General features: G+C 42.6%; 1 long non-coding RNA gene across 1 annotated transcript in view; it reads right to left on the bottom strand.

Moving 5' to 3' along the window:
• The window catches only part of LOC115344084, an 87,180-nt gene that overhangs the window by 27,572 nt on the left and 43,388 nt on the right, over positions 1–16,220 (bottom strand). Inside the window, exon 4 of the long non-coding RNA XR_003924410.2 lies at positions 15,961–16,021. This is a non-coding gene — a long non-coding RNA (uncharacterized LOC115344084). The remainder of the gene's footprint in view (positions 1–15,960; positions 16,022–16,220) is intronic.

Here is a 16,220-nt window from a genome sequence, read left to right as displayed (position 1 = left end):
TGCTGCTGCCTCCATACCACTTGTGAAAAGGAAGTCTTATTAGACTCGTATCAACATAAGTAACACAGCAGCTTGAAAAAGGATTTCATTTGCTCTGTTTTTAAAGAGCTACTCAACTTTTTCAGACTACAGTGACATAAATATACAGTGGGTGAGGGTGGGGGTGGTTTGGGTGGGAGAAGGGGAGGATGGAGGAGGACAGGGTTTTATGCCAAGAGCTGAATCATAACCATGTGAGTAATTTTGCGTGTTTTTTTTTTTCTTAAGGGTATGAATCAAATTAAATTTGTTTTGCTGTGGGTGAAGGAAGAGAGAATATAATAGCATGAATCAGAGCTATCATCAAATATGTGGCACAGACCAAAAATTAATTAGAATTACTGCCACCTTCTAAAAAGTTTCTGCCATAGATGCAGCAATTTTGTTAATCAATATAGTCCATTTAAAAAACTCTCAGGAATTAAAACCTTTCAATTACTTTCCTCTTCCTTTTTATTTTTTCCTACTGTAAGAGGAAAAGATTAGCATCTTTAAATCAAATCCTGCTTAATCTGTTAGATGCCCTTTTGCTCCAGTGGCAAAAGAACTGCTGCTAATAATGAAAAGTAGATATTAGACTACATGTAATCTCATCAGTCAGGGCTAGCTTGAGGATGAAAGTCCACGGAGTGCATGCTTTACCACTTTAGCACAGATGCTTTATTAGGCATTCTAATAAAGACAACCTATTTAATGAAAAATGCAAACAGAAAACCACTCAATATCCCTTTGTCTCTTCCTGTAGGAGTGAGATAAAGTCGTGGAAAAGTGTGTGTTAGACACTGGACTTTTTGCACTTTGGAATAGCCATTTAAGTATGCGATACTGGGAAAACCGTAAGGGGCTCAGAACATAAAACCTCTTTCTAAAGAGGCCAACATAGGTACTTGGAAACAAACCCATGCATGATTAATTATTAGCTAGATAGACAACCAAGGACATATGTATTTTTGTACTAGGTAAGAAACCACCAATTTTGATAACTAAAAAGGTAGTGAGTCTTTGACCTCCAAGTTCCAAGTATGGAGAAAACGGTATTTAATTCACTGTCTGAAAAACACAATAAAGCTACAGCAAGACATCATTTGGAATCAATTCCTCCCCCTAAACAACTCCAGATCTTTCCCATAGTAATTCTCTTGCACGTGCCCAGCAAAAATCTCCGTAGAAAGGACTGGTATACAGCATGTTCGGGAAGTCGGCTGAACCACGAGCCTTAAAGACGCGATTCCCAGACAGACAGAAAACTTCTGCGGAGACCTCTGCGGCTGCTGTGACTTTCCAGTGGCGTATGTGGGGGAAAGAAGAAAATGGAAGATCTCTTGGGTAACCTGAGCCAAGCCCCAGAAGGAATAACGTGTGCGTGCATGTGTTTTACAATCCCCATTCAAACTGGCCTGTGAACAGGAAGCCAACACCCGCTCTGGAGCGAGGTCTTACCCTCACCCCGCTCTCGCACCGGCCGAAGGTCACGGGCTCCGGCAGGAGCGGTGGCTGGGGCTCCTGCCTGCTGCCAGCCCACGCCACCCCGTTGATGTTCACGCCAACGTGCGAGCCAGCTTCGCTCCTGGTGATGTCTCCTGGCGGTCTTCAAGAACAATCTACCACTTAAAAACCAAAACTAAAGGGGCGCTTTAGAGACCCGGCGGACAGACGGTCTGCCCACGGGTGGTCAAAAAGTTTCATGGCCAACAGCACGTGCGAATTCCCTCAACTCTCCTGCTGGAAGGCCCCCTTTGATCGTCTCACACATTAAGTTTGCTGGCCAGGCAACTTCCTTGCTGCCTTGTGGAAGTTGTCCCTCCCTTTTGTCAGTATCGCTCAGTACCCAGTTTCATCCAAGCCTCTGTCAGTTGCCAGGTAGTACGAAAGCCCAGCCAACTTATCAGTGCTGGGTGAGAGGCATATTCGAACATGTCTCACGCGGATTATCAGAGCCTTAAAAGCATCTCACTCTTACCTCACACGCGGGACACATGCGAGGAGGAACAAAATAACTCAGAAGACTGCTTTGCAATAAACCACCCAGGACCGAAGGATTATTAGACTGTAATCTCTCTGTGAAACACAGCAATAGAAACTCTCCGACAAACCTTCAAAATCCCTCAAAACATAGCAATAGAAATTCTCCTGCAAAGACATCAGTGCCATGCTGTTGCCACCAGTATTTTGAGAGTGCTTACTGGTGTGGTGGTATAATAAGCATGTAAGAAATTTTTTCTTTATATTCACAATCTCAAGGAAGGTCAATTCTCCCTCACTTTCCTCAAGACAAAAATCACTGATGTTCCCTAATTGTAGCTTTTACTTGCAATGAAGAATGAGCTTCAAGTAGAAATAAAACACAAGTTGCCAGAAGTTAGCCAGAGAAGATGCTGAATATCTCTTATTGAAGGATAAACCAGCATCTTTACCATATGTGTGGTCATATTTATTTATGACACAACAGCATAGATTACCACAGGTGGTGGGGTTCTTTTTACATTTCTGGTTAAATTATTTCTCAACTACTGTGCATAAACCAAACTCCTCAAACGCTCCTCCTCCTTATTTTGGCATACAATGGCAGAGCCTAGTAGGACTGCTAACTGCCCTCCATATGATACACACCCCTTGGTAAAGTTAATTCCCAGCTTTCCATAGCAAATAGCTGCCATTTCTTGCAGGTGGTAGACAGATAGCTTCAGAAAGGAAAAGAACACTTTTCTTTGGCAAAAAAATCACTCTGTATCAATATAGCTCAGAGCAGTAACATTCCCAGACACTAAGCAGAAAGCTCTCACGCTCCGATCCCAGATACCAATCACGTTTTGAATAGTATTATTATCATATATAATATAATTTTGTATGTTTTAGCTATGAGGCTTTAAACTAGTTGCTAGAAAGTATCTTTGCTACCTGCTCTTCTCAACTGCCTCAGTATCAAAATCAAAAGAGAGCCTGTTATCTAGCCACTTTGGCTACAAAAACAGATCAAGGGTAGAGAGTAATTTTTATCCAAGTACAGCAAAAAATATATTTATGCGCTTGGCAAAATCTTTAGGGATTTATCTAAACACCACAGATTTTGGTAGAAAACCCCCTGCAAACTCAATGTACATACATTACTAATACTTATTTACTTCAATGGCTTAAGAGATATTTCTGAAAGTAGCTATTGAAAACTGAAATTCTGTTTTGCTTTCAAAAGTCACACATCCTGTACATTTCTAGAATTGCTGAAACAGTTCAAGAAAAACTGATGGGAAATTCCATTTGAAAATGCCAACACTTGCAAATACAATTTGAAGCATGGGATGGGAACATGATCAAAAACAAAGCGCAAATATTTCTCCATGATTATATATTTTGTTTCTCTAAATCTATGAAGGAAAACTATGGGGGGGGGATGATTGTGAGGAAGTTGCAGTTGTCAAGAACATAATACACCACTAAACACATAATAAAACACAGAGCTTTTTTCCTTCAAAACTCATAGGGACAGTACAGCCTTGGGTACATATTATTGCTTGCCCTCCGCTGCAATTTTTTTTTTTTTTCCCCTGCCCTATTAACTTTAAAAGGCAGTCCAGGACTATGATTTTTGGTGAGTTCAGAATGGATACCCATGTGAGCATTTAAATTAACATGTGATTCCTGAAATCTGTTATTTGAAATTTGTTTTAAGACATGTTCCAGGAGAGGTCTTAACATGGACGAGAGGCAATTCTGATCTTGCACTTTAAACACAGTTAACAGGAGGTGTTTGATTTGCATGGATTAGTGAAGCCTCTGCAGGCTAATTCATATGCGTACAATGGCTTCTGCACCCAGAATTACATCCAGAGGAGGGCCACAATACTAATAAACACAAAATTAATTTCACACCTCCTAAATTACAAGGCAAGTCTTATCAGTATCGGACTGTAAGCTTCTTGGGGCTGAGACAGTCTTGTCTGTCTCTCTTGTAGAACATTAATCATGCTGTGGGTGCTTACAGCTAATAAGATGCATGTAAATCTATTCTGATGTGGTTTTTTGCCACTTCAGACTAGAGAAGAGTCGCACACACAGGCATACTCTTACCTCTCTACCTAATGATACACTAATGCGCCTAATTGAAAAAACAAGTCCTGATAGGAACAGACCGACTTTGTTTTTGTTTATGCCACCCAGACAGACTCTGTGGCTATACATTGCAAATAGTTGGCAAAACCTAAACCGCAAGTATGCAGCAGCACTGTGAGTAATAAAGATAATGTTTGTATTTTGTTTATGAAGAGCTCTAACCAACACACTAAAGCAAGCGTACTGAAACCAAACAATACTCAGATCTTTAGAAAAACTTCAGAGGATTCAAATCATGTAATTTAATCCCTTTGTTCTTTAACAATCTAAATATCACTTAAAATTCACAAACAGTAATTCCATATAAGTTCTCTAAGCTGAAAAATGGGATGTAGCCAGTTGCCCTTTTCTATCCCAACTATTAAAGTTCAAACAAATCAAGTTCTATTACTGAGGGAAAACCAAAAAACACCTTACAAAATTCCTTTGCCCCAGAGGTTGAGAAATGCTGTATTGCTCGGCCAAGATGGAATTCCTCCATATCTGGAGTCAAGTGAAATGTACGGGTATCTCGTAGTTACTTCATTGGGATGAACAATCTCCATACGACTTTGACAACACACCAGTACTTCTGTGTGGAGTGCATGGATAAAAAATGTATTCTATACTTCTCAAAAAACCTAGAATTCAAAAGATTTTCCCACTGAAAAAAAAAAAAAAAGAGCAATAGGAAAGGGAGAGATGCTGAGGTAGGACTTCTTCCTAAAAGATAAATTTCCAATTTGGCTCAATATTGGATGCTAGATCAAAATGCTGTTATTAAAAACAAGCATGTTGTTTTTATTTAGGACAATTTAAATAAATTTTATTTCCAGATCTACACAGTGTTCTCACTTGCCAAAAACTAGTGAGGAAGAGCTTTGTGTCACATCAAAAATAACAGCAGGTTTCCTGTCCTCCTCTTCATCCATCCTTCGACTTACTGCAGCAGGTAATTCTGGAGCCCCTCTGAGAATGGGGTCATATTCAAGTCTTGGGGACCAGCGCTCTTGCCCTGTGTATGGGGCTCAGCTGACAGGGAATTCAGAAGGGAATCCCCTTCCTGCATGCAGAATTTGCAGGGTTAGGAGGGAAGGTTATAGCTCCTCCAAAGTAATTCATCAGTTCACTCATACAACAGCGCATCTTGGACTGCAAGGAGATTGCACTGAAGAGTAACTGCAGAGCGGCAGAGTGTTGTTCTCTATGACCAGTGAACTAAGAACAGTCATGTCCTGCCAAGCAGGGCTGCATTTTCACCACCCTGTTAACATGCTACCAGCAACTCTGTCGAGGCTGAATTCCTTCACCATACACAATCAGAGGCATTTTGAGAGTGCCCCAACTGGAAGACAGATAGAAAGTCAAGGATCCAACTGGTTCCTCCCCACAGGGCGCACCAGAGGCAGTCTAGACAGCTGCGCATCACAGACTGTCCCTGAAAGATGTTGACCAAAACTGCCAACACATACCTTACAAGGCAGTGAAGCAGAGCCTGGTCTATAATACCACTCTCTCCAACCTCTATGTGTCACATAAGTATTCAAAAGAGCCAGCATAATCATCCCTGCAAGAAGTTGCAACAAAATGTGGTGAGCTTGGCTCGGAGAACTCCCAACCACACTCCACCTAGAAGAGAGAGATGTACAGCCTTAATCCAAGCCACAGCTAGCCTCCTCCAGCACAGAGCTGAGACGCTTAGTTTCCCAATCCATGGTTCTTAGCTTCCACAAGTAGCCTAGACCCTTTTGCAGATGCTGCCAACCAAGAATCAAAACCAGAATTGCCAGGTGACCCAGACCTGCCCAGCAATCAGGTGCTTCAGGAGGGACAATACTGGCCTACTGTTATCTGCCTGAACAGCCAGCTCTGGGTACGTCTCCCCATTTTATACCTTGACTGCTATGACACACGACTATGGCTGAAAACCTGCTCTGGTAGACCCTCTCCGCTAGCAAAAAATGACCACAAATGACATCTTGAAGAGCTACTCCACACACATGCGGAAAAGGCCAACAGAAATATGCCCTTCCAGACAAAAAGCACTCCAGCAATACTAAATCTTCTGCTCTAAGCCAGCTATCTTGTCCTAAGGGAAATCTTCTGGAGATCTGGCTAGGAAGGGCTTGGAGAAAGAGCAGAGATTGCCTTATCCTCATGCTATCGACTCTGCAATCACCATTGTAGGGAAGGTTGGGTTGGCGGGGTCCTTCCTTACTGGTTTTCTCAGGGACAACCTTGGCAAATATGGCACTGGAAGATAACATCCCTTGTCCGATTATCATCCCATCCCCCCCCCCCCCCAGGGACAATTGTGAAACACTCCTGTGGAAATCCTATCAACCTGTAGCTGGAGAGGAAGGACCAGCACAGGATGCGTCTGCATGTAGGAGAGAGCATGAACAGCAGAGCAGCAACTAAAGACAAAAAACAGAATGCTCCAGGAGTAACTAACAGGTTTGCAAGGATGACTTCCCTGCTTCCATACCCCTAATATTTCCTTTCTCTTATGCACCCACCCCCTTTTTAAAGGGAGCCATGCCACAACCATTACTGCAATTAAACTGACAAACCTGAATCATTCCTTAAGCCACTGGGAACTCTGTACAATCTGTGAAGCGTTTGTCCGGCCAGTACTCCCAAAAGTGCCACCTTGGTAACTTCTCATCAAAGTTCTTTAAGCTCCCTGTTTGCTCAACTGCCTAAAGATCTCATTCACAGGCCTCCACTGGGAAAACACATGCAAACAGCCACTAAACCCTTCAAAAGCAGATGAAGAGCGACCAGCGTACCTTCTTTCCTTCATGCTAGGGACATCATCAGTTCTGTTATTGAACACCCCCTGCCCCCAACGCCCAAATCACTCTCTTTCACAAGGGAAATCCTTCAGTTAAATCCCTCCCAAAGCCAACTCCAGGCATCGCTGCACATGCAGTACCAACACTCGGTGCTCACCCACACCAGTGGGCATGAAGGACGTGCTGGCTACATATTCAAAACATACACATAAAGAAAGGTTGCACATTTAGGTAGATCAAGAGCTCTGCTTCCACCTTCCTGCCCCACAGCAGTGCTCCCGCGACACAGATGCAGCAAAGCTTGGCAAGAATATATATACCCCATGCCCAGGAATCTTTTGATTTCCTGCAAGCTCCAACTGTCCTGCATTTAAGTCCGGGAGAGCTAACCACTTACATGCCGCCACAAACAAACATTCTTGGAAGCAGGTGAGATTAAAAATATACTATAATAAACTTATTTTAAAATACGTCTGCTCAGTCAAGTCTGAAAGACAAGTGGTGCTGGTACATTAAAGTATTCCTGTTCATACAGCAGCTTAAAAATACCTGATGTATTGCTCTTTTGCAATATTGTGTCTCGAGCCAATGCCAATCGCTCTTAACTCTCAGACACTGAATGGACTGCACAACACTCTTCTCAGAGAAATACTACTTCATTTTTAGATTTTTTCCTTTTAGTCTTATTCAACGTACAAACGATTAGGTTATTTTCTCATCTTAATAAATGATGTAAAACCTCCGGACATATGGTAGCATTTGTATACTTCCAGGCAAGCGGTGATAACTTTCAAATGTTACTTCCCCTCCTCCTCCACTACATGAAACAAATATACTGGAGCCCATTTAAATCTTAAGTGACAAACATATTTAAGAGAGACTAATTTCAGTTAAAGTTTCCAAATGTCAGATGTACGTGTTATATAATTATATTAAAAAATAAAGAGCAGAAGAATTCTCATTCTCATCACTGGTTGATAAAGTGCCTATATTTTTCCACTAAGGATTAAACAATTTTACGAGACAATGCTCGTGCTTAAATTAGCAAGGAATAAACAAATGTCAGTTCATACTTACAGGGATGTATGACAAGTATCATTCATACTAACTCAACAGCTACAAGATTAGAGGATTGCTGCTGCCTCATTCACTTTTGTAAGTATCAATCCACAACTGCTTCACTTTTCTTTTTCTAGTTTAAGATCCATAGCAGGGCTCAATTTTTGAATAAGGTAATGGTTACAAAATGGCTGAATACTAAGGGTAAGATTTTTCAGAAGCAGAAAGCCACCAAATCTCAAAATGAAGGTTTGGTATCACACATATTGAGATACTTAATTAGGAGGAGAAGCCATCTCTGAAGACTCTGCCTGTTGTTTTCCTTGGAAAAACAAAGCTGCATTCCCCCAGCAGCTTTTTGCATTTACCAGATTCTTCCCTATTTTTGAGAAACGTGTATGTCCTCCCCAAAAGTACATAGCAGAGTCATACTGGAACGGTTCAGGCGTCCTCTCTGACTGAATGTTATACTGTCATCCATTATTACTCAAGGCTGGTCATAATGTGCATTAACATTTATAAAGTTGGACGCTATTCAGCCTGTCCACCCAGTAGCTGACTAACTGGACATTATTACTTGAAGAATAATCCTAATAAAAAGGGCAAACAAAATAACGTGAGCACTGTAACCCACTCTTTACCTGTATTTTCTCAAACCCAAGCAGTACTAATACCGAATAAATTGACAAGTATTTCATCTATAACAGCTTCTAAGCTTTTTACAGAACAAAAAGAGTGAGGAGTAGGCAATTACTATTATTTTGCACTTTCATAACTGGAAGGAGAACTTTAAATAGGCAAATGTTTTCTGCTAGTTAGAGGCAAACTCTTGTTATTCCTTTAAATTAAAAAAATGCTGTGTGCTTCAGGGGGAAGCAGGCACCAGTAACAACAAGCTGTTCACCACTTGCGAGCCAAATGCTTGCAAAAATACTGAACACAGAATACATTTGGGGCTGCAGCGAGACAGAAGAAGAGCGAACAAAATCAAGAGGGAGAGAAACACATCTTTCTCCACCTTGGCCGAGTCTAGCGAGGACAATTCTTACCCCAAGATGTCACTTAGAAGGCTCTGCTTCCAGAAAGTGCTTTTACATAAATTTGTATGAAGTTAATGGGAAATCAAAAGCATCTGACCAAAGAAATGCTCCACTCCTGCACGGGAGCTGGGGGGGGTGGCGGGTTAATGCGGAGAACCTTTAGACTTTGCCCAGAACGACTCCTGTTTTTGCAGCCAAGGCGAGCTCTACGTTTCGAGCTCGACTGCGAGACGACTCCGGCAGCGCTCGGCACGACCCCCGCCCGAAAAGCATCGTGGGCTGTATCTTTAAAAGGTGTCAGAGGAAAAGCAGATGAAATGCTGTAATCCCCACCCACCGCCGTGTCACAGCCGCCGCTGCCCACGCACCCCGCGCACCCAGCATCCTGAAAATCCGCCCTGCCCCACCGACCCGCCGCTGCCGGGCGGCGGAAAGCGGGGCTGCCCTGCGGGCCCGCCGCCCGCCCTCCCGCCCCCGCTGCCCCCCGGCATCCTGTGAGGGGGCCGCCGCGCCCAGCCGCCGCTTCCCCGACCGCCCCCGGCCCCGGGCCCGGGCCCGGGCCCGGCCCCGCCGCCGGTGCGACCCGCGGGGCCCCCCCGCGCCGGGGCTGCCCCGCTGGCGGGGGGCCGGGGGCAGCGCGGCGGTTCCCTCCGCGGGGGTTTGGTGCAGGGCGAGGGCCTGCTGCCTTGAAGGCTCTCGCGGGACGAACCCCGAAACAGGCAACAGCCACCACCCCCACCCAGTAAATTCCCGTGTTCGCTCGCTGGGCTAAACTCTTTTTTCCAGCCGGACAGGGTTTTTTTTGGGGGGGGGATTCCCCCCCTGTTCTCAGGAAACATTTACGTCGGTAGCTACAAAGCGTTTTGTGGAGACTGATGAGAAGTTCTGAAAAGAGCTCTGTCTTCAAGTAAGGAGAAGGCTCAGCTTTAGCACGTATCCGACAACGGTTTGCACGACAACCGTCCGCAGTGCAAAACCTTCAGTGGAAAAGCTGCAACTCTGCGGCTCGTTCTTCTTCAAAGGAAGAGGAATTCAGTGAGAAGATGAGCAGGTTGGGCTATGGGGAAGTCTGTTTCATTACACCTTCGGAGTTCTCGCAACAGCACTCAGCAAAGAATTCATCCGATAGGAGACCCGTTAAATTCAGTGAACCACTGAAATGAATTTCTTCAATATTCTTCGGAAAAATACACAATCCTATAAACTTTTCATACGGAGCGGTCCGTAAGAGATCCCGTGTAGCCATTGCTCAGAACCAACTGTACAATTTGAGCATGCATGGATTAAAATACAATTAAAACCACAATTGCCTATTTGCAAGGTTTATTACAACACTTCAGATCTGGCCTCTCCTCACGAGCAAACTTCCTGTAGGTTTAGAGAGAACAAGACTGTATACCCCGCTCCGAAGAGCAGCAATTCCTACCCAGCAGCTCCAAAGCAGCGGGCAGTCTTATTTGGAAAAGAGCAATGAGTTTGTATCACAGACGAAAAGTAGAGGTTAGAGGATTAAAAGTTTTCTATCGTGCAGTGCACACTCAGATATTTAATAATTACATAAATGAGGAGAAAACATTGGGAAAAGCGCATCTTGAGCTTCTATTAGTATGACAGAAGAGAAGATGTGCAATAAAAAGAGGCCTCTATATTTTTAAGGAAAAAAAAAAATCCTTAGGAAAACAACATCTTGAGCAGTGGCACTCCACAGTACAAACTATATTAACTTGTCATAATATGCTGCTTCTGTTGGTATGAATTTTGATTGAATAACAAACTAAACATGAGCTTCAGAACATACAGTAATACTGAAGAGCTTGGAATACAGCCCTTGGGAAAGCACCCCTAACGTGGATTCTCTGATTCCTCTTGTTAAGATGTAAATGATTGCCAACCTCAGCTGCAGGTCACCATTTTGGGGCTTACCCGTATTCTTCTCTTATAAATGACAAATCATAACACTGTTTTTAAAAAAGCACAAACACAAATAAATTCCTCAGAAAAGGTGATTCACCATAAAGCTAGCTATGATCTGAATGAACAGGGGAAAAAACCAAACTTATCAAGCTCCAGTTTTCTTCATTTAAATTGCAGCATTTTTTTCTTCACTTCAGTCTTATTTTGCTTTCTGTAAGCAAGTACTGAGCCCTAATTTTGCTAAAGAATTTTGCGCATCATTAGCATCACTTACTAACTCTTTTCGTACTTCCTTGACTTTAGTAATTTTATAATATGGGACATTTATGATGCTTGGTATAGCACCTTCTGTGTTCAGGCGCAGAAAAACCTATCTCATCAGCTTCTGCACAGTGCGATCTGCTATCGCTGGTCAAAGTGGTACATGTGGTGGCAGGGGGGAAAAATGGCAAGCTGCCAGTGACAAGCCCCATGCAAGCAGTTCCCTACATCTAGCTCTTGCGTTTTATAGAGTATTCACTTTCTTCTTAGGATGCTCCAAAAGTACAGAGACATTTTAATGTCAAATATAGTTTCTTGCTTATTCCTTTCCCACTGTAAACTGCCTGGGTATTCAGCCCATGTAACTGAGGTTTAGAGCATGTGCTGCAATGACAGCTTTCAATTGAAATGTAAGTGTGTTGTGGCAAGACTTTCAGTTCTGAATAATCATTCGTCAGAAAGAGCGATTAAGTGTCAGAGCTCATGACTATTTTAGAAGCTTATTACTTCTATCAATGCATATAGTCGTAAGAGAATTTTTTTTTTCTTCTCAACTGCTAAAAGGGAAAGCAAAATTGCTTTGGGAAATAGCTCACGTATATTGATGTTAGGTACTAACATGCAACACCTGATTTAGGAAGCTTTAGGTATTTCTAACATTTTGTTATAGTCCAACAGATTCTGGGAACTTAACGAACGGCATTTCCCAGTTGTCCAGCCATATTAAAGATGATTCTGCTGGTATGCTTTTGCATCAAGACTAAATCTGACAGTAATGTCACATTTCAGTAAATGGAGACTTCTTAAGAGTCTTCTTTCATCGTTTTGGAATAATATCAGTTTTCATCGAGGTGGATTTTTTCCAGTGTGTCTCTGCACACTATTAATCACCCCTTGCAGGATATGGTATCGTGTAATCTGCACTAATACAGCAAACATGCATAATACATCAGGGAAAAGTGAGAAACTAGAGGAATGCCGAACTTTGCTAGAGCTGCCTCTAAACAGCCTCTCTTTTTTTTTTTTTTTTTTTTTTTTTTTCATTTTCGGGGCGGGGGGAAACCGGCACGAAGCCCAGCACATGACTCTCCAGTTGTAAATCCACCGACTTAGGGAAACTGCCGGCGGAGGGAGCGGGGGGGACACCCCGGGGCCGAGCCCCAGCCCCGGGCGGTGCGGGGCGGTGCGGTGCGGTGCAGTACCGCCGGCCCTCCGCCGGGCGGCCGCCCCCCCGCCGCGGCTGCGAGCCCCGGGCTACGGCGAGGGCGAGGGCGAGTGCTGCTGCTGCTGCTGCTGCTGCTGCTGCTGCTGCTGCTGCTGCTGCGAGAGCCTCAGGGCCACCGGGGAAAGCCCGTAATCGCCCCGCTCGGTTTGCCGTAATAACGCCGGCTTAAAGCAGTAAGCCTTCGGACTACTTTAAAATTAAAACAGCCCAATAAACGATCAAATAATACGTCTAAGAGGATCTTAAAGACACAAGGAGGATTTTGCCTGGCGATAGTAAAATTTCACGAGGTTGTTTGAGTTTTAGTAGGCGACTCAAGTCTTAAGAGATTCGTGTGAATAATACCAAAAAGGTCTAAGCTGCTTAGTTCCTCAGAAGTGGAAAATCCTATTCCAGATTTCTGATGTCTGCGCTCAGAAGTCTGCTCGTAACTAGGAAAGAGGGGAAAGAAGAGGTTTGGTCTTAAACAACTAAAACACTGTCCGATTGAAATAGAACACTTAAGGAATGACTGTTTTGGTGTCAAATTAAGCCCTGAAAGACATGTAGAGAGATCTTACTAAAATGAGTAACAGCAGGGTCTGCCCTTTATCTAGTAATAAAAAAAAAAAAAAACCCAAACAAAACCCAGTCTGTGGGCTTCACTCTCCAAAGTTAATAAAAACAAACTATGAGAAAATATATAGTAAAACACCTCATTATAATAAATACTTCATTGAAATAATGTGATTCAGCTATTCTTTATTGAGATTTTTCTTGACAAACTGATTTTATTTATGAAAGTAAGCATCTCTATATAAAGGTGTTAAGAGCTCATGCTCTTGCAAGTTTACTCAGTACAGCTGTTGAACTCTTAATTCTTCTTCCACGACTCTAAGGAAAATTAAGTACTGCAGATGTTATCCTTTCTAATGCCATATACACTGAATCAGTTCCTCATTTGCAGGCAAGTTATTTATTTTTTCCTACTTAGCTTCAAGGCAATCATGATCATTAGGCAATGCCAGGGTTAAATAAACGTGACCTAACGTGATCACAAATCAGAATTTATTTGAAAAAGATATTCTCCCATCAATAAGTGGAAATCTAGGAACTGCACTTGAAATATTTCAAACAAACCCCTCTCCTCAAGTGCAAACATGTTAAAAACACAAAGGAAAAGGAAGAAATATACCTGAAATTAAAGTATTTCCTATCTTAGAGACATATTTGAACTAGACAGGCTACCTTGCCAGGAGTTTACAGATGCTAGTGCTCATAGACAATCAATAAATTAAAGAAACCCCATAGATTAAAAAAAACCCCACAACAGTAGCAACAAAAAAGCACTAGATGAAAAAAACGAGGAAAAGAAATCAGTACTCTCTGAAATAGTTTTATATTTACCCATTCCAGTTTTACACATTCAATCCTCTCTCATGCCACAGTAGCGTCCATATATGAGAATATGAGCTGTCTTGTGTATATGCGTGCACCGACAGCACTTCTGCAGCACGCAGCCCGGACAAGCCCACCTGCCAGGAATTCCCCTACGGGCAACTGCACGAAACGTAAGATTTGCATCCATTCATAAAAGATCACCTTGCTTAAGACCAAGCCATTGTGGAATGGCTTATAGGAACTTGGGGTACTTTCAGACTTGATACCTAATTTCGCCAGAGCCCCAAGCCTATGCAATTCCCAATTCTCATTGAGAAGGGGATCACTGAAGACCAAGTGCCTCACTGTTGGCCCTCATGGCAAGTAGACCAGCCTCTTCAGAGCAATCTCTGCTAACCAGAGTCATTATTGCCTGACACTGTTTCACTTCACTAATCTTTCCTCACCTCATGAAACCTCTCCTCCTCCCATCCCATAAAAAGGGAAAAATATGTCTTGAAATCCTTCAGTAGAGAACTACTGCCAAAGAGTATTTGAAACCGAAGAATGCTCTCTGCGCCATGATCTAGTATGAAAGCCAACTTTACAGCTCTTATCCCTCTTTGTAAATACACTGTTACCACTATAAACCTCTTTGATTCTTCCCATGCTCCTTGCAATTATCCTCCCAGTCTGGCACTCGAAGCTGGGTGTTCCCTCAGGCTTGCGTGTGATCAAGGTCCGCTGAAGTCAACAGAAACAGTCCTCCACCTATCCCACTACCCCATGCCAGGGTCTCCTTACCCCAGATTAAACATCAGTGTGTCTGAGCGTCTAAGCATCAGCTGGTGTTATAAGACAATACCAACATCCCACAGCCAGCTTGTCATGAGTAGAGACATTTTTAACAATAAGAGAAACATCACAAGATTAAAAGTAACTGGAAAGTCAGGCATCTTTATCCCTCTTGTGTAGAGCACCAGCATCTTATGAAACACTGCCTATACTGATAAGAAAAAGTATGTCTCAAATAGTTTTTATTTAAGTACTGCAAAATAGTAGACAGGAATAAGGTTACCAGTAAAATATGGAAATTTGTATGATGGCTTTTTGAAATAAAAGTCTTCTTCAACCCTAGACCATGAGGAGTTTTCCAGAGCTACAGGTGGGAGCTGGGAACACTTGTCTGTCTTTTTCATCTTAAAAAATCTTGAACGCATCTTTTAATACGAGTCCTTCAAAATTTCGGAGAGTATCTGAGATCTTTTATTAAAGAGAAGCAATGGTAAGGAAGAACACATTACACAGTTACATTTAAAGTGAAGGGAGTGTGGCACAATAGTCAGGCATACAACCAGCTGAAAACCACTTTTACATGTCACACTCACAAGGTATTTTTATTTTGTAATTTTTCACTTACAGTAAGTGCACTTACTACTGGTTTTCTGCTTTGTTTTCTTTCTAAAACATTATATAAAAGGAATCAGGGAGTCAGAGCCTTTTGAAGCACCCTCATCATGTGAGAAGACTCTTTCACCAGGTTCTTAGATACAAACAATGAAAGAAAAGATGCATGAAACTGAGATTGCTCCAACAGTCCTCCTCGCCAGTCATCTGTTTAGCCTCTGCTACGTATGTTTTGGGTTATGGTCAGCAGAGTTATAACTACTTCGGCTTTTGCACATCTCTGGGGTTTTTTTTAAGACATATTTAACTACCAACACATACAAAAGCAGCTACCCAAGGCTGAACGGAGTTTTTATCCTGAACTGTTGTACTGGTCCTTTAACTTTTTATGACTCATAGTTTAAGTATTTGGGAATTCCCCTCTAAATATGAGTTTGACACACTTGCATTATGGAAAGTTATTTTATTCAAAAAGTAACAGAACGCAACATTCATGCAATACCCAGGACTATATTTAGCAACACACAATTGGTCTTTTTTTTTCCCAATAAAGCTTCTAATTAAAGACAGATTTTTTTAAAAAAAACAAAAACACGAGAACAAGACTGAATAGCAAAAGTAGCAGCATTGAAAGAGACAATCAGTGTTACACACCCAAGGAAGTCAGGAATATTTCTTTTAAACTATTCAAACAATGTTAGGGCTGTTTACCTCCCCCCCCCCCCCGGACCCCCCAGTTGCACGTAAGAGTATAGCACAGCTTCTCTCTTACCTGTGTGCTGAAGTCCCTTCTTGGTGGGCTGACTAGTCATCAGCGATCACCTGACTAAAGCCTGGAAAAAAAATAAAATCAAATCAGCTGACCACCCTTGCTTGCTGGCTTCCAGCTTAAATACTCCTCTCCACAGCACTTTGTCATGTGAGGCAGGACAGAACCAGCTGTCATTGCTTCAGAAAAAGGGAAACGGGCCCCTCCGTTTCCACCTCCTTCCTTCCTCCTCTCTCACTCTTTCCTATCTGTCCCTGCCTCCA

Source organism: Aquila chrysaetos, chromosome 7 (genome assembly GCF_900496995.4).
Source record: "Aquila chrysaetos chrysaetos chromosome 7, bAquChr1.4, whole genome shotgun sequence".
NCBI lineage: Eukaryota > Metazoa > Chordata > Aves > Accipitriformes > Accipitridae > Aquila > Aquila chrysaetos.
Note: the sequence above shows the minus strand (reverse complement) of the source record. Positions and strands in the feature narration are given on the sequence as shown.